Below are 24,587 nucleotides of genomic sequence, written 5' to 3'. Positions count from 1 at the left end.
ACCGGCTAATTCATCGAGATGACGTATTCTAAAGTTTTTCGATGCTTTAACTTTAAACTATAATATGAGAAAACAAAGTCTCTCTCTTTCTCTCTCTCTTTTTGTTGATAAATAATAAATATGTTACAATTAAATTATTTATAAATATTTTTTAATTGCAAGAATGAAAATATGCATTTACACATATAATGAAAATTAATATCTAATATAAAACCGAATTTTCTCAAATAATGAATATCTCAGGAACACGTTAATCTATTTACATTATTAGCGATCAGCTGTGCACACATTATGTAAAACCCATTCTCTCTTTTCATGGTAAATTCTAGCTATCCTAACCAGTCTACTAAAATGAACTAATGAGGTACAAAACGTGAATAGAAATCTCGCACCTGCATCATAATTTTTCTCAAGGATCGCGAAATCGCGCATAGTTTTGAAAAGACTGTGTTTCGCGCAAATCTAAATAAATATATGAAAATAACAATTTTGAACGTAATCATGGGATATGCAAGCTGTAAATTTTATGAATAACGTAGAGTTTTTATTTATGTTATTGAAAGAGATGAAGATACACCTTTGGCAAAACCATTTATGACAAAATTATCAAAATTAGATATTATCTCGATATTATTCAATTATAAAATAAATTGATTCCTTTTTTTTGTAAATTAATATAATTTTTAAAACGATTGATAAAAGAGCAATCTTGTGCGCTACAAATTAACCGTTTATTACAATAATTTTTTTTCTAACACACTCATATATTACATTGAATAAAATATCAATTTGTAGTTATATACGATGCTATCCTATAAATTCCATCCTACAAATTAAAAGGGGAATAGGAAAACAAAGTTATCGTGTCCGACTGTGTTGATGGATGGATTGGCATCGATCATTTAATGGTCACACATGCTTGACAGCGTATATCCATCATATCTTCAGAAAAAATATCTCTGCTTGTCATATGTTGATTAAGTATTGATATAATGTTAACGTTGTTTTGCATATATTCAATTAAATTCAAAAGATTTTATCTAAAATTTATTAAATGGACAACGATTAGTAGCAGATAACACAATATGTAATAATTATTTAAATTTCCAAAAAGAAAAGAAATCTAGATTTAGAGACGTTATTTTATACAAATGTTTACGTACTTTTATCTAGCTTTGTTCTAAAAGATAAATCAATAATTCTCATAAATTTTTACATATTAAACATTTGGAAAAAAAAATTATATATATATATATATATATATATATATATATATATATATATATACACACGCAAGTAATACACGTAACGGAAATTATCTAAAATGTTTAAATGTTCAATTTAAAGATATATCTGACGGAAGATTTATACGCGAGATTTTGTAACAAGCCAATACCTGATCGATCTAATTTACGCAAATTTTACAATTCGATTAACGGCACGATACTTCAACCAATTGCGTTATGCACTGACGTCGCCGGGCTAATGGACAGTTATTATCGTCCGACCGGTAGATAATGGGCGATGGACATTGCGGCGGATGGGCGAGATGGAAGCGCTAATTTTGTTGTCGCACCCGGTATACGTTAAATTGTAACATGCGACAGAGGCAGAGAGAGAAAGAGAGAGAAAGAGCTGCGTATATGCGCCACGTACCCACACATGTATCACGGCATTTGCGTTGGTAAAAGCCTTTTATAAAGCTATCGAGAGTGCGCGTTCCGACCCGGCTACTCTCTCGCTACTCCAAATATACCGAGCGGTCAAATCAATTGCTGATCCTTCAAATTGTAGATATATTCGAATTGCATTGTTATTCGCCGCGCGGGATCCCGCGGATGTGTGTTCTGTTTTTTTTTTTTTTTTTTTTTCGCGAGAACACTCGCGAGACTGATAAACAGGGGTTTGGAATGAGAAGTTTTGTTTAGCCGGAGTCTCGGGGTCGAATTGAAACAGCAATCTGAACAATGACAGTTTGTTGAAACGATTTAAAGTGGACGTTGCAATTTTTGTTTGACGTTTAAAATGCGTTTCTACATTATCAAAAGCATGGTATTTTACATTATACATGATCGTAATTATATTTTTCGTTTTACACATAACGCTATTATACTAGAGAATTTACGTGAAAGACAAAATATGATATGAATATCATTCTAAAGTTTTAGAATTTCAGATTTCTCTAGAGAAAAAAAACTCGAGTGCGAAAAGTCAATTTTTCTCAACTTTAAAGATAAATTCTCTCAAGGCTTGTCAAGGAAAGTGGGTTGGACTATCATCGCGGGGCTCGTACAAACTACCGTATATAGTTTTTTAACACGGTACGCCATTATATCGCAAGGCGGATACCTTGGATACAAAGTTTCCAACTTGTCAAACGACAAGGTGTATATTTCAATATAATTCTACGCGGGCGTCTCATCGCGGAATTCTTGGCTCTATTATAGAGGCGGAGTCGCTTATATTGACTAAAATCGCGCGATATACCTCGATGCACCGTGACTGTTACACGTATCGACGTGGGTGCCACTGACACCGCGCGTGCGGTGTCCGTTGAATGCGACGTATTGTGCGACGTCCCGTCGTGCTCGCTCTCGCCGTCTCGATAACGTCCGTGGCTCTCGAGTGAGTTTGCACCAGTTTCCGTGATAGTTGCGTCGCGCAACCACCGTCACCACCGGTTATTGGACATCGAAGCGACGACGACGTGCGCTTTGAATTTAATTAAACCAGGTTATTAAGAACGGCGCGAATACGAATCGAAGGTGAACGCGCTTCGACGCGCAGATCTTGCTTTGGTAGAATTGTGATTGATAACGTTGTTCCTTCCAAATAAATATGACTAAAAGTATTTTTAATTTCTTTTCATTGATCGATTGATTTTTCTTTTTTAGCACTTTTCTTTTATAGATTGAAATTTATTTATTTATTTATTTATTAAGTTACTATTTGTGCGAAAACCGGTTATTTCCTTTTATTGTTTCAATAAGAAGATTTTTATTCTTCTTTTTTTTGCAATTTTCAGGTACAAGGCTATCGAGATTGCGGATGGATTATATACTTTCCAAATTCTTTCATCCCCGTTCCTTCCTGGTCCTTTTCGCAGGAATTCGCCACGTAACGAGGTAACTATTCGCTCGACTAGAACGGCCGTTGCCGTCTAGACGGGATGCACTATATTAAACACGGTATATTGCATCGAATGAATAGCCTATTCGAAAACCTCGGTCTGAGTCTGCATCAGTGGACGCTCTCTCGATTTTTCCATACAAGAGGAGATTAGCATCCTCTCTTCTTTGTTTGCTCCGTTCCCCCGCTTTATCCCCTTTCGCGATCTCTACAAGCGGTTCGACATGAATCTTGTATTGTTGCTTTCCTGTCAGACAAGTTTATATAATGTCACGATGATACAGCTTGAGATAGAAAAAAGAGAACGAAACTTGTTAATCCATTAAAATCCTAAATAATTAATATATAAATAAATTATATTATCAATATATTTAATACATCTTTCAATTTTAATATATATAGGTTGAATGAAAAAAACTTTATCACGACAAATTTTAAACGCTCAACTCTTAAATCGTTCGTCGGCAGATTTTTTTTTTTGTTACCTAAAATTAGTGGTGAATAGATAACATGTGTACTTTTCGTATTCGGTCCCGGTCGACAAAGTACGAAAACTAACGAATACGGATTACAAAGATTCACTTTGATCACAAAGCGAAATGCAATCACTTCCTATCTCTTTTTCTGTCGCTACCCTGTGTCCGATCGACGAGTTTCATGAAAGAGTTCATTCTCTATAACCCTATGGCTCCGTGTTCAATATTCGTCTATTTTATGCCGTTTCCGGCAAAATGAATCTCACAGATTTGTCTTGTGATAGAGTGGTGACCGATGCAACGTGCAGTTTACTTGTCAGCGACTACTTATTTATATAAGTAGACAAAATAAATGAAAACTAAACGTGTGTGTGTGTGTGCCGTAAAAAATAGCGAAGAACTTAAAATAAATAATTATAAATTAAACAAAGAGGAATATTTTTCTAACAACCGTCTGTGAAAGATTTTTTTTAAAGATGATAATAAATATGGATAAAATAATTTAAAGTTTTAAAAAATTTATCATAATAATCCAATTAAATTTTAATAAAAGAAATTAATATGTATCATAAAAAAACAAATTATGTATTAATATAAAGAAAGCTTTTGTGAAGCCATTTTGACTTTCAAGATGTATCTAACATGTTACAATCTCTCTGGTGTATCTTTGTGAATGAATAATCTAGCAATTTACAGAGTTACATCCACATCAATGAGGAACAAAGTTCTGCTAAATCCAAGTTTTTTTTTATTCTATTGTCTAGGAATCCAAACGAAGCGACGAGATCGAAATAATTCCGGAAGCGCCGTCTGACAAACGCGCGATACGACCGCGAAGCATAATTCTGACTGAAATGGAGATTTCAGACGGAATCTGCTTACGTCGGAGATAAAAGTCCTCGAGTCTTTTTCAATCTCAGGATACGCCTGGGAGGGTAAGGGAACGGGAAGGAAGAGCAACGAGAGCGGATCTAATTTCCATTCGGGCAGACAAAGCGGGAACGCGTCTCGCACTGGTAACAGGAAAAAAGCGGTAAGACCACATCTCTCTTCCAAGGAAGGCTCCTCGTCGTCGTCATCGTCCTCGTCCTCGTCGTTGTCATCGCCGTTGTTTTTCTTCGTCGAGAAATGCAGACTGATACACCCCGTCCCTTTGTCGCCACGGTGGCGCTCTGGACACGCTACAAAGAGGCGTTTTATTGGAATTCGAGAATACCGTAAGTATAAAGGGCGATGCACGACGGGACAGTGTCGTCTCCCGAACCACTGAACCGATACCGAGAGATCCCTTCTCTCTCTCTCTCTCTCTCTCTCTCTCTCTCTCTATCGAGGATATTTACGGTGTCCCGCATTTGTGTTGCACAACGAAGCCGCGAATGATTACGAGGTAAATCGTGCGAGACGCGATGACATTATTAAGACAGCATTCCATTTTTCACTCCTGTCAAAGGATATTTTACGTCCAGATTTTGTCCGTTAAATTGATAGTCCATTCGCGAGGCAATAAAAACAGTAGCTTGCTCTCTCGCGCGAAGATTACATTAAGAACTTATCGTAACTCTCAACTTTCTCGCGCGAATACGACGACACGCTTCCTTCATCTTTCATCGGATAAGAAAAATTCGGGGGCGCACAATATCATTAATTTATATCTTCGTGCCAAAGATAGTCCTCCGTATATATCGTCCGCTGTATTTCGCAAAGGATAACGCGCCACAGTTTCGTCTCCTTTCCCTTTATGGACACGCTGGTACCGATGAAACGCGCAAAAAGCTTCGCCCAGCTCAAGAGTACTGTGCTGTAGAAAAGAACGATACAATGTTGAACCGCGTTGATTAATGTCGCGCTCTCGCGAGATACGTCCGACCAAAGTTTCTTCGAGATTTCTTCTTTGCGCTTATTCTTACGTAGGACCCAGAGAAGGAGAGGAGGAAGAGAAAGAAGTTTCCACCTCCTGAAAATCGCGACCGAGCAAAAATGCGGTTGCAACTCTGATTAATGTCCGAGCCGCGTAAAATATATCGTCCACCGTTGGCCGTAAAATGCGCGAGAAATAAAGAGAGAGAGAGAGAGAGAGAGAGAGAAAGAGCGCTTTCACGCGAGTTTAAGCTAACGGACTTTGTATAAAGAACGATAATTATAAAGTACAATGAAAAAGAAATATCTGTTATCGTCTTTGTCGAGAAAATATCGTTTCCATGTTCCTTTGAATTTTTAACGTTACTCTAAAATGTTTTATAATGCATGTGAAATTATGTTCGTATTAATTTATACACGCATAAGAGTGAAGATGTTTTTTAATGAGCAACAAATAAATATATTTCAACCAGTTTATTAAGAACTTTCTCTACGCTCTTTTAATATTGAATATCGCCGACTTTTCGGCAAATTAATGAAACATGTTTTACTTATCAGAAGCATGTGATGTTTCAGATATATTTAGTATCGTATTGCGGGAGGTAATTTTTGCGACAGACCGTATATTGGCGTTCAGAGTAATAAGCATTGATCTCGATCAGCCGACCTCCGCGAGGTCAAAAGATCGCGATGGGTCAAGGAGGTTAATGCAACCTTTCGTGCACTGGGTAATTGCACCGGTTATTCACGCCGAACGCAGAAAACACCGAAAACAGCCTCACCACGTGGCTATTACGTTATTCGGCAATATTTTGCGTCTCGCGCGTAATTACGGGTTAGGCTCGTTTTCTTATAATCGTCGTGCATGCGAAGCAAAGTGGAACTGATTGCGACCGCAAATCGTTCGTCGCATTATTATACGCAGGGTGTTACAAACTTGCTAAAAGATATTATCTTTTGGATGATAATTTAAGAAAAATTATAATTAAAATTCTTTTAAATTATAATATTTAAAATTATTTTTTCATCAAGTTGACATTGTGAGTTTTTTTTAAATACAAATTTGTCACAGATAACTATATAACGTTCAACTATGATTTTTTTAACGCTTTCGAGCATCCTAGTCTTTTTAGCCAGTCCTAACCGCCTGCAATCTGTCTACAATATTGCGCAAGAGGCACGCCATAAAATAACTGATTCAACGTGCGACCAAGTTATCACGTGTTGCGAGTGGTGGCTCTATTAATAAATAATCAGGTCGCTATCACGGCGGCTTTAATTCACGAATAAATTCACTGGCCGACAATTTATCGGTGCGTTCCACCAGTTGATTGTGGCTCTCAATTTTACGAGCAAATCCATTTCTTTAGCTGAATCTGCGTATAATCGACAACGACAAGACACACACACACACATACTTGCATACGGATACGTACACCCTTGCGAGACGAGAACAAGGTATTAGATCCGCGGAATGTTGGACGAAGAAAAAGAAAGAGGAAGGATATCGTAATGTCGCGCGTAAGAGTGTCTGGCTCCACCGGTCCGCCAACGTTCTTGTCGCGCCGTCTTGTCAGATTTAATTGGATTAAAGTAGCGCGTAAGCATGGTGTAAACGCCGATTGAATTCGCTCATCGCTAGCGTGGAATTCCGCAGGAAGCTGTAATTTGCTGGACACCGACCAATTTTTTCGAGAAAAAAGTGTCACAAAACTTTCTCATTCTTTTTTTAAATTAGGTAAAATGATTTAATCGATAAATGAAAAAATTTCTTAACAATGAACGTAGAGTCTTAGAGATAGGAGAGGTCTTCCGTTAATCAATTAATTTATATTCTTCAAAAATTTACATATATTACATAATTTTATATAAACTCATATTACATAATTTTATACAAACATTTTCAAATTAAAAGTTTTTATATGTCTTAAAATAGGAAAAGTTATCATGTCAAAAATGTTATTTGAGTATTATTAAAATATCGAATTATTTGTGTGCATATATATGTGTGTGTGTATGACAAATATAGAATACAAAATTAAATCAAGATATCAAAATTATACATGACATCTATTTAACCTGATATATTCATTTTTAGAATCGCGTAAATTTTTTACTTTCTAAAATTAAACTGAATCGTACTCTGTAACTGGCTCAATTTGCAATTAAAATGATTTAATGAAATTATAAAGTTCTGGATTAGTGGCGCTCACTGCTTTTCACGTCGGAGAATATTCTAAAATTTTTCGTTGTTGAGAAATATTAAATTTTCAATAATGTTAAAGTGCAATCGGCATTTTATTTCGTGGATAAAAGAGGAATTTCATTATAGTTAACAATTATTATGTTAGAATAAAATATGCGAATGTATAATATAAAGACTCGTTTTTTATTATCCATTATTTTTTCCGGATTTATAGACAATACTCTTTGTTAGATATTTCAAGTAATAATACACTTAACATTATATTATCTTTGCTTTTATACTTTTTAATGATATAATTTTGCAACGCATTATCTTCCACACATGTACATACACAGAAAGAAAAAGGATAGAATGAGAAAAAGACCGAATAATCACGTTAAAAACAACAAACGGAATAAAGAAAGAGAAAAGAGAGAGAGACACGAATGTACCTCTGATTTCTAAATTCTAAAAAGATCGAAAGACCGATGTATATTCGTCATAAAATATAACACGTAATATTTTATTGATAGCGAATTCTTTAATCTTCTTTCGTACTAGCTTACCTTTTTCGAGGGTGAGATTACGTCTTCATTCGTCGTATTTTATTACATATTTGATCTCGCGTGATTGTAAAAGTAAACTGACAATGAGAGGACAACGAGACCAGTGGCGTAGCCAGGGGAGGGCTATAGCCCTCCCCCCCCCCCCCCCCCAAGGATTTCAAGTCTCAGTGACTTTTCTTGAGAAAAGTCTATGAATTCCAGCCATAGAAATATTTTTAGCCCCCTCCCCCCCCCAAAACCTAAGTCTGGCTACGCCACTGAACGAGACAGTCGCGAGAGATATACATTATATATTGGCAACGAAAAAAAAAGCGACGATTTTGGAATCGCTCGATGTAAATAAAATAATAGCTCAAGGTGAGCCTCGGTTTTTCTGCGACACCGGCGCTCCGAAGCGTACACACACACACACACACATACACGCAATATATAGGGCAATACGTAGTCTAATTTCGCGTCAGTCTAATCGACTCCAGCGTCGCGGTAAGATGGTCTCGTCGTCGGAACTCTCATCGTTTTATTAGTAAGACTTGTCTCAATTTCGTAGTCTCTACAAAATCATGCAAGTGCCTCTCACATTCCTCGTGTAACAAAGCGATCGAAATTAGCGAATCGTTTCTCGCATTGCGTTTATTTAAAACGGAATAGTCGCGATCGTGTTGCGTACTACGCGTCTCGTCGATTTTCTTATTTAATTTGTAATTATTCATTTCTTTGGTGAATAAATATGTTTTATATAATTGCGATTTATTTGAAACGTAATTTGTATATTTCAAGTAGAAGTAGAAAGAATATTTACACTTGTTTTATATAATCGCGATTAAAACGCAATACTTTCTACTTTTCCACAAAGTCATTACAGATAAGCGCATTGTTTTTTCGATATAATTATATTGTGCGAAGCTTCCTACACGCTTTCATAATAGATACAAATAATATCCGTTATAATACTTCCTATTTATTTATTCTTTCGAAATTATTTAATGAGACGCATAACTGACGATGAGTTTTCGCTTTTGTGGTTATAGAGGTCGGCGAGGGACATTCCGAGGTCACGTGATCGGTGATTACTCGCGTGCATCTTCAGTTGTATCATATTACTCGCGTGGGGTCGCGGTCGAGTCGCGATCGAGCCGCGACAGCTGTGTGATTTTTCGCGTCGTTTGCACATTGATGGTGAATTCAGTGCGTGTACGAGTGTCGGGAGTGTCGTATTGAATAACGGACGATCGTCTGTAATGTAAATCAGATCACACGAAGTTGATCGACCTTCGTAATCGGCGTGAACCGGCGTAAACTAACCTATGTGCGCGTACGTCACCCGTACGACTGGACGCGCAATACACGTGACGTTATTGTGGAGACAATAGTAGCGTCAAATATTCTTGCGAGTTTTATCAGTGCGCAGTTCTGTGACAGTCAGGGTGTATATTGAGGGCCATAGATTTGACAGACAATGTATATCAACTTTTTACCGGTGTTTGCCGAAAGATGTTGATTTCGATAAACCGGGGAAGCGCGTGTGATTTCTCGTGTCATTTACTTTCGCAAGTTCAAGTGCGTACGGTGTCTGTACAATGTCCGGGAGTGCCGTATAAAATAACGGGCGATCGTTATTGATGGATTATTCAGTATTGTGTGTGCGATCGCGAGCAATCGCAGCGTGGATCTTGGTGGATAATCATCTTGGATGGCACGAAGGAGCAGCCAGCAACAAATAGGCAAAGGGAGGAGCGGAGGCGATACATCGACTGGTGAGTTGTTGAATGCATTTATAATACATGTTGATCCATAAACGAGTACCTGCCAACAATTTTATTCAATATATAATTTATTCAATATAAATTAAAAATTTGCAAATAATCAAATATATATTAATGCGTAATAGATTGAAAATTATTCACTGTATAAAATCAGAAGAGGGAAAGAAAATTTTGTTCACTGAATATTATTATCACTATATTAAAATTGAAAAATAAATAAAAGTCGTCTGCGGTATCGAACTAGGTTAAATATTTTTAAAGTTTAATTGAAAAATTTAACTTGTAACATATTAAATATTATCGCGTGCACATTAAACAGACATATCCTCGTAAGGGGATAGACGAGATGTGAATTCATGCACATAAGTAATCTGTAATCAATTTTCTGCGAAACTTCATCAGCTCTCGTGTCGCTAACTGTGCAAAACGAGAAATTCCGCGATCGTATACGATAAGAAGGTTGGATTTCTCGTCCCGTCTCGCGTTTTTTTTTTTATTACGCGCGGTTACTTGTCATTATTTAACACGACTAGTCATGCGTCGTGGTTCAGTGCACTCCATCGGTGGTGATAAGTGTGTTATCGGACTCGGCCGATCGGCGTCAAGTGTTGAGCGGTGATACGTTTCTTGCTTCGTCAAAACCCAAAAATTCTAGAACCGGTCGCAGCAACTTATAGAACATTTTTTTTACGTTACGTTACATTTCATACGTATCAGTATAACTATGTTAGAAACGTGAATAATAAATAAATAAGTAATCTCTTTGTAGAAATTTTATTTCGAGAAAAAGATTCTTTTCGAATTTGAATCTCTCGTTAAAATCAAATATTCTAAGACACCCCATACATTGAAGATTTTAAGTTTTATTAGTCAAAAGTTGTTGATACCAAACAGCTTGAATGCTCAAGGTTTTCGCAAATATTCCTACTTGACAGCTGCAATTACTTAAGCGACTTTACGACGACAATAATACGCGATTATATACGCGATTGATCGAACGTAATTAAGATTCTTTTAACGGTACATCTCGCTTAAATTTCGCGAGGAGATTGTTGTAATTAGCGACGATGCGAGTCCGGCTCTCAAATTAATATCGAACAAATGTCTACAGTGCGTATATTTTTGTCAAATGGCTTTCAGGCCATCGGTTATTATGGTTAATAATTATTCGATGATAAAAGGACGTAAAAAAAAAGGCGCACGTGCGAAATTTACGTTACACGCGTGATGCACCCGCTTTCGCGGTTTTACGCTGGATTTATTGTATAATTCGCGAACCGGGTTGTTGAAACTCGATATGTATAGCGCGATCGTGCGTTAAAATACCGTACGATGTAACTGCGTGGCGTTTCGCGTCATTTGCATCAGTACGGAAATAAAAACGGAGCATGCATCGGCACGATCGTAAATATGATCAGATATCGCGCTGCGAAAAATCGAGTTTGTGATCTGGATTTAATTTTATAGATAAATTGAAGAAAAAATTGATGGGCTATAATTTACGCTTAAATTCTCGACGATTTTATCTGAAAAATGAATTAAGATGCTGAATCTTGAAGTGGTAAAGTTTTATTTTTTTTTTTTCAAATTAAGTATAGTTGAGCATTTTGCGCGTTAAACGTATGTATGATGTAATGCGAATGCGTGAAATACATAATTTTAAATAGGATTTTGGGTTTAAAGTGATTTTCGTATTACATGGTAATGTATTTAACATGGATTTTATACATCGAGGATTTTATTAATTTGCTACGCAAAATTCATGTAATTTATAACACCAACGTGACACACTTATTCACAATATATTTTTTATTTATTTCGCTAAAAATTTACTCGTCTATGTTTTCAAAAATTCCCTCTTTCGAAACTCAATCGTGTAACTCAAATGTGCAACATATTCCAAGCGAGCTTGCGCGCAAAATTAAAGATTTACCTGTTATTTATATTAAATCGGTTATTATGCTTAATAATTTATATTAAATCTCATCATTTCCAGTTTCAGCATTTTTATTTCATATATTTTTTAACCCATAATATTGAGATATTACGCGATATTTGCGAGAAAAAAGACGATAGCAGTCTCTCTCTCTCTCTTTCTGCCATTTTTTAATTCACGGACTGGATATTTCATATTTAAATATCTCTTTTTAATACTTCGCTTTTTCTCTTTTTTCTTTTTCTCTTCTTTAGCATGTGTCTCTGAGAGCTCGGTTTCGATCGATCAAGATTAAACTCTCGAGTCGTGAACTTTAATTTACGAACATGTATACGCGCGCGCGGAATTCCGTTACTTTCGTCACCATTGTACGAAATGTCCCGCTGTGCGTTTACATCACTCTCATCCGTCTCGAATACAAGCGGGAACTTATGTAAGTGCACTTTCGGGGACTTAATCTGCTTTTAGGCGCCGTGGCAAGAAGCAAGGTCGACAGTTATGGCGCTTACTTTGTCACTTGAGTTTCGCCATTCTCGTCCTCCCGCGCTTCCCTTCTCTCTCTCTCTCTCTCTCTCTCTCTCTCTCTCTCTCTCTCTCTCTCTCTCTCTCTCTCTCTCTCTCTCTCTTAATCACTTTGCTGTACATTCGCATTCTCTTGCGCACATACGTTTAACGAAGTAATTTATGCGACATTATATTTTAACGCATATACATGCATCGTGTAATTTACAACATTACGGGGGGATATATTTTATAACTGACAACGAATCGGAAATGTGACCTTTTAGATGTAAATTACAATCTACATTATTTTTTAATGCAATTGTTGAATAAATTTTTTCTGGTTATTTTTTGGATAGAGAATTATAATTAAATTATAATTTTTAAAATGATAATCTTTGTCTTTTTTTTAACTAACAATATTTTCCAAAAAAATCAATTACCAAACTTTAAAGAAATTAGATAATTTCTTTCTTGAAAAAATTTTCAGATATCTAGATTCTTTTAGAATTCATTTCTAAAATTGAATCGACAGTATAATTCTTGCACAATGTTCGTGTAACTTATGTTTGACGTATCCCCAGGCGAATAAACGATACTCGTGTTTATCGTAATGGATAAATGGATATTGACCAAGCTGTACGATCTAGCTTCGCATTCCTCGAGATTGACCGGAGCATTAATCAATGTATAATATCGCAGTTGACCTTATTCAACGGAGACACTGGCCGTCGTTGGCGCCAGTAATCTTACGACGTGCGAAACTTGGGTGTCCTCGAGAATGCATTCGTTGATTCGCGTGGTGCACGTTGCGACTTAATAGTGAAAGTATCCTTAACAAGATACATCCATCTCTCCGTCTTGTCGCAAGCGCAGGTGTCTTAGGCATCGTTAGAAATACTTTGAGTCAGACTTTCTCAAAGGAATCATCAATTCAAGAAATCATTTGACACAAAATTGTGCGCATAATTTTGCCGGAAAATCTATCAGATGTGCACATGTTGCGCACATTTTTCTACATCTTTTGCTTTCACCGCCATTACTTGTAAAACGTGATTTCCTGATGTGTATAATTCCCAATATCATTGATAATATTCCTCAACGTGTATGAGATGAGCGGTAATTACGATTCGAGATAATTTAGATATCAGATGTTGGATTTATAGATCGATGATCGCGAAAATATATCTTTCACCGCAAGATAGATTTATGATGCAGTAAGATTGGAAAGTGACTGGCGGAAATTGATTCCTGCATCGTATACTTACTTGTTAATTAACAAAATAAAAATATTGAATTTCGGTTACGCCGCGCGAGATACTGATGCTTCATCAACTAGAGTCTCATTCGCGATGATTTACCCCCGCATCCGTGCCAAACGTGGTCACGATAGTGCGCAATTAGTGTCAGCGTAATAGCAGGGTTCATTAACATTAACGATCGTATGGTAATACAAGGAGAGAATAATAATCGCGCATTGTGCACCCCACGACATGATAACGAAGGCAGGAAGAGGAGGCGATCGCCATCGCAACATCCCACGCAAAACCTCGATTAGATTTATCGAGGAATTGCTAAATTGCGGAAAAGACGGTACTCTCGGTCGAGATGAAACTCGAACTAGAGAAGAATATTTTCTTGGTTGTTGAAAATTGCAGAATCATACGTAGATATACGTGCGATATGGTACATATAATTGCAATATATGTGAGGCTTTCAATAATAGATTCTTCGATTTAATATATACTATTTTTGCAAAAATTACTCGAAATCATTATTTGTGGCAATAAATATCTCGCGTACGTAACACTTAATGAGTCATCGAATAAAGTTTCTGTGAAAGTAAAATTCGCTCGAAATTAATTTAAAGCTAAGCTTGTTTGTACAGACTTTTATTCGCGCAGAATTTTCACGTTTCATATTCTATTCGCCTAAACCCGCTTAAAAATTTCTCAGGAAGAATCGAGGAGGAAAAAGGCGAAACCGAATCTATGGCGAGATATTTGCGCGTAGATCGCGCGTTGGTATTCCCAGATAAATTCCTAGTCGTTCAATCGGGCGCGTTCGCTCTTTATGGACTATAGAATTTACAACTCCGTAGAAATGGGCGAATTTCCATGGAGATGTGCATCCGCTGCGCATACATGGAAATAATTCTCTCCTACGCTATTCGAAAGGTGCAGGCGCGCGCGGCGTAAATGGACACGAACCGTCTGCGATTTCAAATGTAAAATAGTTGGACTATATATTGTACATTATAATCGAATGAATACAATACGTGAATCGAGACGTTCGTGCACAGAGAGATTATAGATTGAAAACGTTGCAAACATATCATGATTTAGCTTGTGTGATTTAGCTTCTAATGTAGTCTATTATTTATTACAGTGAAACATATATCTTGATAATATTTGTCTAGAAAATAATATAATAATATCCCATCATATGAAATGATAAAATAATAGTACCATAATTATATTAATTGACAGTATTATCATATAAATATATTTATATTTGCCGATCCTTAATATATTTCATAATTTTATCTGTCATCTATATTCATCATAAGCGATCGTGAGCGATGTTTTTTTATCCGGATTTCAAATAATTTATTTCGCGTGTAAAATAAATGGGATATTATTACGCTGACGAAATGTCTCAAGTACCAACTTAATTATAATGAAGTGTATTTATAATCAAAAAGATTCGCATCTATATCTTTATTGCGCCTGATAAATTGTAACGATTCGCGCACAGTCTTCTCTCTGTTTATTAACAGGAGATAAATGAGCGAACATTCGATCTGCTGCGTCGTCGAAGATCGATGGTGCGGACAATGTTCGAGTTTCGAGCCGACGTGACGTCTCTTTTGACAGCGTGACAGCAGAGAATGAATCTCGCCGGTAAAATTTTATCCGATATCTCTCTCCGCGGTTTCAATTACGCAACATCCGAAACCGAGAGACATGTTGGACGTGTCTCTCAGAGCCGGTTGGTTTCACGGCGCGATTGACCAATCGCGAGTGGTTCGATCGACCACAGATATCTCGTGCGACGTATGCATATATAACACAGCCCCGTATATTTAAAAGCCCCGTGCCTTATAAGGCATTCACGGCGCGAATCTGTTTATTCGAGCACCGTGCAATTATCGCGATACCATCGCTCTCGGATTACGCCGAGACGAGACAGCTGGCGCGAGCGTTTCGATAGCGCGAATATCACCCTATCGAAGAGTGAGATGTGACATACGTTGTTGAATGTATCACGCTCTTATAATACGAGGAAACATGTATATATATGTATTATATATTGCTGTCTTATAGACAAAATTATAACCGAGCGCGATTTACTTCTGTCTGCATTGAAGCATCGTAATTATTTTAAATCAAATGTATTGATTTGCTGCTATATCAGATATAAATTTTTATTATTTTTGAGAAGCAAATCTTTTTTTAAGTATAAAAATTTTTTTATATTTTAAAAATGAATACCGAGACCGGCGTCGCGCAGATAAAGATATTAAATATTATTATTTATGATTTTTTCTACTTTTTTAAATTTGTTAGATACTTGCCACTTTTGAGTAGAGGTATTAAATTTAGACGTAAAATCGATTAATACATCGATGTAAACGTGAATCTTAAATGTCGATTAATATCCTAAAAAAAAAAAAAAATGTGCCTCGTTAAAATTCAAATTGGTCGGTATAAAACATTTTCGAGTGCAAGTATTCATGAAATATTCAGTCAAAATTTATCAATCCATCTCGTTGTTCGACTACTATGAAAAAGCAGCTGCCGTTTCAAGCGTCTTCTCGGATCGGAACTTGCTAATCGACCGGCGAATTAATTGCGTACAGTTCAATTTCGATGAAAAGAAGATAAGTAATTTTGATAGAAAGGGATCGTCGTAAAATTGAGATTCGAAGCGATCGTTTTTGCTCATTTGGTTTAGTGCATGCTCGACCCTGTATTTTACGTGCCAGGCGCATACATGTGCGCAGTTATTTAGGCATGTTTGCATTGACGTTCGACTCGCGTTAAGTGGCACTTCGCGGCTTTCGCGCGAGAGGCACCTTTTCGTCGCGATAATACGCGGCTGCATTATTCATGCTGCATCTTGCGCGACGTAGAATTAGAGAAACGCACCTGCGCTCTCTCCGCGGACGAGGATGTCCCGTGGGTAATATATGTCCCGTTCCTGTGTCGTTTCGTGGCTTGAATTAATCGCGTCGACACTGTTGTCATACGGTGCCGCATAAGTCTCATCACACGTGCATGCTTTGACGAATACCTGTCACCCGTGGAATTTCAGAATCCTGAATTTCAGCAAGAAATTCGGCGAGATAACGAGATAGGTTTTGATGAAAACCCACGCAAATTTGAAATAAAAATAAGACTCTTTATATATTTATTTAGAATTTTGAAAAATTTTTGTGCAAAATATGAATAACTTTTTTGACATCCATTATTTAAGTAATTTAGATCAATAATAGCGGTTGAAGCGAACCATCGTCGAACACACTCGCGCGTGATATCGTCGATGACGCGCACACTTCCTGAATCGGAAATCGATAATAGCATCGTTGACTCGAATCGCAAAACCAGATGAGAGTCAGGTTACGTCCGAATTAGTCGCGGATGCAGCAAAGTACGCGACGATGATTGATTTAGAAATTACTGACAACCTGGTATATTGATTTTTGCCCCGGTCCGATCTTGATTAATTTAGTGTTTGTACTTCGTCGTAATTTATTTCGAGCATAGATTGTCTCAATGTTTGATTTCAGCAGACAAGTTTCGTTTCAGCGTTCCTTTAATAATATCGAGATCAAAAAATTAGTTTGTTCGTAATCGCCTTAAGTCTCCAATTATCTTACATTTCCTGCCGAATGCGTTTCTGCACAAAAATTTGAAAATAAAGCATGCATCTTGAAAAACATAATTTTGAAATCAGGATTAACATTGCAATTATATTTTTAATACAATATGATATAAAATATTATATTTAAATAAGTATAGTTAGTTACAAAATACAGTTAGTTTTTATCGCATAAGAAAATTGTTTATTTTTTTCTATCTTGATTAGATTGAACAAAGAAAGAATAATATAAAAAAGTAAAATATAATTTAATGTTATTTAATTATAATTTTATTATCTTTTTTCCGGTATAAGAAATGATACAACGTTTGAACAATTTAAACACACACACACACACACACACGTGCGCGCGCGTAAATAGATACAAGCTACTATATCTACTTTAAAATTAGAATATTTGCAAACGTTTTGTCTTTTAAAAATACATATAAAGAAATGCTTATAAAAATGCAAATAAATAAAAATATAAATCTGCATTGAAATTTTGATATTGTTTTTTATCGCGAATCGTAACAGATTCGGTCATGTTGCGAACTGCAGATGACAAGCGATATATATAATTGATTTATCAATTTGAACTAATCGCAATTCAATTCGACGGCGAATGCACTGACACTGATACGATTACGGTTCCGAACCGTTTTCCTGTGTACCCTCGTGAGTTCTATAGACAAGACGATTATACTGACGTTAATTGATTGGAAACGGTAGTCTCTTCTCTGCTTTCATCTTTACGGCCATGTGTCCAATCATATCTTCATCAAATTTAATCATACATCATTTGTCGTCAACTAGGAATTATTTCATGGATATTCACATATAGCCATTCTTTCTCGTCTCTTTTTCATAAAGAAAAAATAATAATCTTACATTTACGATACAAATAAAAGCGTTGAACTTTAACTAGTTAAATTATATTCGTTTAACTTATGCAATAGACTACGTGAAAAAATAATTATGACTTTATAAATCTCTTTTCCCTTAAGATCTGGAATTTAAATTGGAATCTGCCAGTTTCTACCTGTATTGTTTATCGTAAGGGCAAATTTATCGCTGTAATTTTATGTCAGCACACGTATAGTAATCTGCACGCGTATCAGGTCTGTGTTTATCCGCCTGAAATCGGTCAAAACTTTTGTAATAAAAGTTTCAGCTTAATCGTAGCCACACGGCCACCGGTAATCATGGTTAAGTAACTTGTTATGCTAGCCACAGTTGTTTCTCTCAATTTATCGACACGTGCTGTCGAAAAGAGTAAGCATCATTTATCATATTTATTCTTTCGCCAATCAGATAAGCGAACAGTGACTTATGGTGATTGATAAAATATGCAAGTATGATTAAAAGTTGTCAACATGTTACGAACATGTAATTTAACTTGATATACACAATTCTAACAATTTTTAATTAGAGAAATTACATGAAATTATTATGCGATACTGCAACAAAAATGATTAAATTTTTTTATAATAGCATATTAATTATAAAACTATATAACTTTTAAGTTTAATTTTTATAAATTATTTAAAATGATAAAATTTAATATAATAATTATTTTATATTATTTTATAATAATTTTACAATAAAATGTTATATATAATAAATAAATGTTCGGGACGAATTATGGTCTGTATATTGAAACAAAAATCCACAGCAAGACGAGGTGGCCGAGTGGTTAAGGCGTTGGACTGCTAATCCAATGTGCTCTGCACGCGTGGGTTCGAATCCCATCCTCGTCGATTCCTTTTTTTGTTCTACGAGATTCGCGCAAAATTTTGCATATTAATATAATAATAAATAATAAATTATTATTATACAGGTTAAATATTATTTTTGCGTTTATTTTAATGAAATAAATCAGCTGTTCACTTCCGAATTCGAAATACAAGAAATTATAAATCGTGAATGATATATGTTAGTAAATATATATTTTACATTATTATAAAAATCAAAGAAAACTAATATATAAAAAACTATAACATATAAAATTATTTTATATAAGTGCAATGTATAATATATATATGATATAGATTGCGTCTTGCGTCGATATATATATGAATAAAAAAGGAATGCATAATACAATCTTTATAATTTTATGTATCTTGTTAAAATCTTATTTAATTCTTACATAATTGAATCCGCATTGCATATTAGCACATATATATTTATATAATATAACAGTTATTATACATATAAATATCAATTATAAATACAATAATTTAATATTAAATTTATAAATTAATTGCTATTGTTGATTGCTATAATTTCAGAACCATAACTTGATATAAATTGAATCATAACTTAATATAATTAACAATCAACTGTATAATAATTACGAAATTGATTTTAAATGAGTTGTAAAATCTCCTAATAAAATTAAGTTGAAGTTTCTAGAATATTCTGTATACTAATGCTTCTTCATGTATTAAAACTTTTTAAAGTAATTATAAAATAATTTTATACATTATAGTTTTTACGAAATTATTTGTCCTTTTGTTAGTACAGATAGTAGAAATCCTCCCTCAAGAAATCCTCGATAGTATAGTGGTTAGTATCCCCGCCTGTCACGCGGGAGACCGGGGTTCGATTCCCCGTCGGGGAGAGAGTCTTATTTTTGTACCTGTCTTGTCCTAATATTTTTGAGTTAAAGCTCTCCAATGTTGTTAGAAAATTGTGATAAACGACGATAATTATCGAAATTTTTATTAATTAAAATTCATCCTGAAACTTGTCCAATCATTTGCCATTAAAATTAAATTTTTACAGATATACCTTCCGCGCGAGAAATATACGTGCACAATTGTTGCAATTACAAAAAAAGATCTCCCCTCTCTCTTGAATTTAGTCGAATTAAATCCCCGTAAGAAAGTTCAAACGATGCGCGCAGCTCTCTTGGCGTTCTGCACAACAATCGATAATGCGACAGACGCCTCCGTGGTTTACAGCGGTTTAGAGCGTGACGTGGAGTGGTTTTCTCGAACCGGTGTTTATTCCGCGGCAGTACAGTAACTTTAAACTAGAAAGCCCCGTGAGATACCAGCGAGGGATCCTAAAAGCGGCGCGTGCCAAAAAGACGGCAGAGAGAGAAATTATGGTGGTACGCAGATCGATTATTCCCGGTACACACACAATACACGCGTGCGATGCTTTCTGTCGTTTTACAGAGATTTACTATTACTCGCATTCATGGCGGCTTAATGTAAATTCACGCGTTTCCGATAGAAAGCGCCTATGGGGCTTTAAATGGAACTGGAGTGCTTAAAAGGGGACTAGATAGCAATTTGCGCGTTAGATACGATTTACGTATTCACTCGTACTATCGTTGGCATACAGGGTGTATCGAGAAACGTAGTTAATTTATATGATGGGATCTGTTTAGTTGAACAATTTATTTGAGAAAAATTCCACTTCTAAACGATAGAAAAGTTTCCACTTTTTAAATGTTGAAAAAAAAAATAGAAAGTAATTAATCACATTTTAAAAATTTTATTTTTTATAAATATAGAAAAGTTTATGAAGAAATTTTAGAAAAATAAATAAGTAATATAAATGCTAATTTATTATCAATTAAGACATACTGATAATTTTAAAAAATGCTGATAATTCCTCTGTTACAATGTGTACAATGCGTATTAAATATTTAAAAATATTTAGTTTAGATCTTAATTAAATGAACATTAATTAATTATTAAAACCTTCAAATTGAAATATTAAATTATTTTGTACTAAAATTGCAAGAAAAAATCAACTTTAAAAGCTATTATTAAACATATTTCGAGAACACTGTATGTACAAAGTGGTGAAACCATGTTACGATCAGTAATTTTGCTGCACTCGAGGCATTAATTATGTGGAAGTTTCGTTTACATGGTCCACTTATAATCTTATTAAGCATTTTTTCAATGTATATCATGTTTATATCACGCAACAGGGAAAATTTGCTATAAACCTGCTATTATAAATCTTCATTTATCAATCATGACACTCTTTATTTTGCTAAGTTTTATGCAGTTATTTTATACGATCTTTTAATTAAGCATATAATTTTTGAGTATATGTAATATGTACATACATATTTGTAATGAAGCAAAATAACATATGTCGCGAAATGTACTAACTTGACAATTGCATACATTTGAATAAAGATTGTTTCATTTGAACTAATTTGAACTAATAAATTTGCAAATTTGCACTCTCCTTGAAATTGTGAAAAAATAAAGTTAAGAAAGATAAAGTTTTTCTGATACAAAAAATTATGTGTGAAAAAAATATATATGCAAGTATGTTTTATTAATTTTATTTCGAATGTACTCGCGAATTTGATTACAGTCAAGATTTGACCATGTAACAGCCCGGCTAGCTCAGTCGGTAGAGCATGAGACTCTTAATCTCAGGGTCGTGGGTTCGAGCCCCACGTTGGGCGATTTAATTTTTGATATCTTGAGTGTCCATGTGAAAAAAATGTAGCTTGTTATATAGAAAATGCCAAGTTGATCTAAAAAATTTCTTTTAATTCTTCCTAATACAACTTTTTTTCATTAGTCGTAATCTCTATGTTATATTTTTTATTTACATGCTGCATTTTTTAACTATGAAACTCAAATAGATTTTGTATTATCAATTGTAGTAATGCAATTAATTTTTTGATTAATTACAAATATTACACAACATTTTTTTTATTAGTCTCACGACTCAATAGGCATGATCAGAAGTGACAAGAGAGAGAGAGAGAGTAATCACATATATGATCCCGCACGAGAAAAATTCTCTCAATTAGTATTCGTATCACGTATTTGGCGCAGATGAGTGATAGTTTCGAATATCCCCATAGAATCGATCGAAACAAAAAATTAATTCATCAGCTGTTAAAACGAGCAAGTGAGACGAATGATACTTGATGAATGATTATGTATAATAATACGTTTTTCGAGCAAAACATTAATAATACACAAAATTAATTCATCAGCTGTTAAAACCAACAAGTGAGACGAATGATACTTGATGAATGATTATGTATAATAATACGTTTTTCGAGCAAAACATTTGCCTTCACGAGTCCCACTTTCGAATTTTATTTGTTAAACAAAGCAGATAGATTTTAGAGGTACAAAGTACAGCAAGAGTTTCGAATGCACGTAGCTGGTTGGTGGTACACGATGAAAACGAGAAAACAGACAAACTCAGCTCGCGAGCAAGTCTATCACAAATACGATTGTTCAAATAATTCTCGTCCCTTATTGTGCAACAATACGAAGTAGACGTCCTCATCAGAGTTTTTTTTTTTTTTTTTTTTTATCTTACTGAGCGATGTAGGTTCTTTTATCTCCGAGTCGACAGATAGAATTTCCTGCAATTGTTTCTTATAATAAACTTGGAAGTCGAAAGTGGATATATTTTTTGATATACATATAAATCGGGAAAATAAATCGAAGGCGAATATATGTATCATTTTTTATAGAGAGAAATAAATCAAAAGTGGATATATCGTTTGATAGGATTTTCAAATGTTAGAATGTTATGTAATAATGTCTTGTGGTAGCAAAAAATTGATAAATATATTCATGCAAACTGTAAAAATTTGTGTCTGAAATTTACGATGCAGCTTACAATAATTATTTGTTACTTAATATTTAAATATATAAATAAATGTTTTATTTTTTAAATAAAATTTCAAAATGAAATTTATCAGAGCACGTCCAACTTTTTTACCGTTTTTATATTGAGTAAATCACGGATGTTCATTTACGTCTACAGCAGGAATTGAATTCGGCAATCGAGCTTAAAAGCAGTTTTTTTCGGAAACATTTCTCTCAACGTTTCATCGAGAAGAATTGGTAGTCGATCGACAGTGAAAACGATTTTATCCATTGACTAGTGTCCGCGGTTTGACCAGTCGAAGACACACACAATAAAAGGCTAGCGAGGAAGAGAGAAAGAAGGATATAGTTCATCGATTGCTTTTCCTTCTGGCTGCAAGTAATATCGCGTCTTTTCAAGATAAACGAATCGTTCCGCGACAATGGATCTTCGGCAGAGGATTCACCGATGTGTCTCGAATTGTCGTAAGAAACATTTTCTCTCTATTCTTGTCTCACCGCAACAGTGACAGATAAAAGTAGTATTGACATAGGCTGCAGCATCCGAATCCTTTCGTCGAATAAGATAATAAAGCAGGGTGTTAAAAAAAATAAGGATAAAAGAGGATAGGTAGATAAATCCACAAGAGCTGGTTTTCTGCTTTAAAATGTTCATCTTTAAATCGTACTTGAATCGTAACGATAAAATCTAAAAGGAATATTCGATAATTATCGAAGATCGATAATTAGATTTTAGTCCGACAGAATTTCTGTTATGAATAATATCAGAGGAATAATGAATTATTAAAATTTTAATAATCGGAAAGATGTACATATTTTTTAAGCTATTTTATCCCTTTCTCGATAATTAATAATTTACAAAGGTCAAAAAGCATCGATGAAAAACTGCTCGTCATTAGAATTTTAATAATTTAAAAAACTTAAATCTCTTTCTCAATTTTAGCCACCTAACTCATATTTCTTCCCTTTAGCATATTAAAAAGATTTTTCTGTAAGGGTATGCAAATTTTTCAATTTATTGCGAAATTATATTTGTTTTGATACGGAATTTCTCGCGTGAAGTGAAAGGCATATAAAACGGGATTTATGTATATACGATATGTCCCACGTGTTATAGTTATTTCATCGCGAGGATTTGCGGTTTGTATGGCGTAAAAGGTGCACCGTAAATCCGCGGATTTCGATGAATGGCGCGTCATCTCGTCGCTTCTCATATCCGCGACCTTCTGGGTGTTGTAACCTTCGCAGGCTCGTCAGCGTCGTTCCGTAAATGCGTGTCGTTAATCAAACGAGATTTACGCCCTTCTAGGCGCTTCTTGTGACGTATAACGAGAACGTAAATTTCGTCGTGATCGACCGCTGTTTCTAGCAAGACGCTTCCAACTAGCGTTTTTATAAACGAATTTAAAGCGTATTTTTTGTTTAATTTTAATTTACTAATTTCACGTAGGCGATTAATCGTTCTTCTAGCGTTTCCTAATAGTTTCTATTTTAACACCGACAAATATTTATTGAAGAGTATAATGAGAACGTTTATAGAGCGAGCAGGTTCACATTTATTTATCATTGTCAATTAATAGCGCACAAAGCAATATAATAATAATACGATAACGCCGAGCAACGCACAATCTGCGCAACGCGCCGCTTGTTGAGCCGGGAATGTTCGTGTTTGTTGAGGCCGATTAATTAAATA

The 24,587-nt window shown here is 35.0% G+C and overlaps 2 protein-coding genes and 3 non-coding genes across 7 annotated transcripts in view; all 5 read left to right on the top strand.

Moving 5' to 3' along the window:
- The window catches only part of LOC140674542 (uncharacterized), a 32,639-nt gene extending 29,306 nt beyond the window's left edge, over positions 1 to 3,333 (top strand). Inside the window, exon 6 of the mRNA XM_072908146.1 lies at positions 3,026 to 3,333. The gene's annotated coding sequence lies outside the window, so the exon portion shown is untranslated. The remainder of the gene's footprint in view (positions 1 to 3,025) is intronic.
- Positions 3,334 to 8,628: 5,295 nt separating this feature from the next.
- Positions 8,629 to 24,587, top strand: part of LOC140674382 (uncharacterized) — an 80,692-nt gene continuing 64,733 nt past the window's right edge. For all 3 annotated transcript variants that reach the window (XR_012048199.1, XM_072907866.1, XM_072907868.1), the window contains exons 1-2: positions 8,629 to 8,736; positions 9,242 to 9,967. The gene's annotated coding sequence lies outside the window, so the exon portion shown is untranslated. The remainder of the gene's footprint in view (positions 8,737 to 9,241; positions 9,968 to 24,587) is intronic.
- Trnas-gcu (transfer RNA serine (anticodon GCU)) lies at positions 18,955 to 19,036 on the top strand. Its single transcript has one exon. It is a non-coding gene; the product is annotated as a tRNA-Ser (tRNA).
- Trnad-guc (transfer RNA aspartic acid (anticodon GUC)) lies at positions 19,828 to 19,899 on the top strand. Its single transcript has one exon. It is a non-coding gene; the product is annotated as a tRNA-Asp (tRNA).
- Positions 21,648 to 21,720, top strand: Trnak-cuu (transfer RNA lysine (anticodon CUU)). Its single transcript has one exon. It is a non-coding gene; the product is annotated as a tRNA-Lys (tRNA).

This window comes from Anoplolepis gracilipes, chromosome 16 (assembly GCF_047496725.1).
Source record: "Anoplolepis gracilipes chromosome 16, ASM4749672v1, whole genome shotgun sequence".
In the NCBI taxonomy this organism is placed as follows: Eukaryota; Metazoa; Arthropoda; class Insecta; order Hymenoptera; family Formicidae; genus Anoplolepis; species Anoplolepis gracilipes.
The sequence above is the reverse complement of the archived record's forward strand: the minus strand, read 5'-3'. Positions and strand labels throughout refer to the sequence as shown.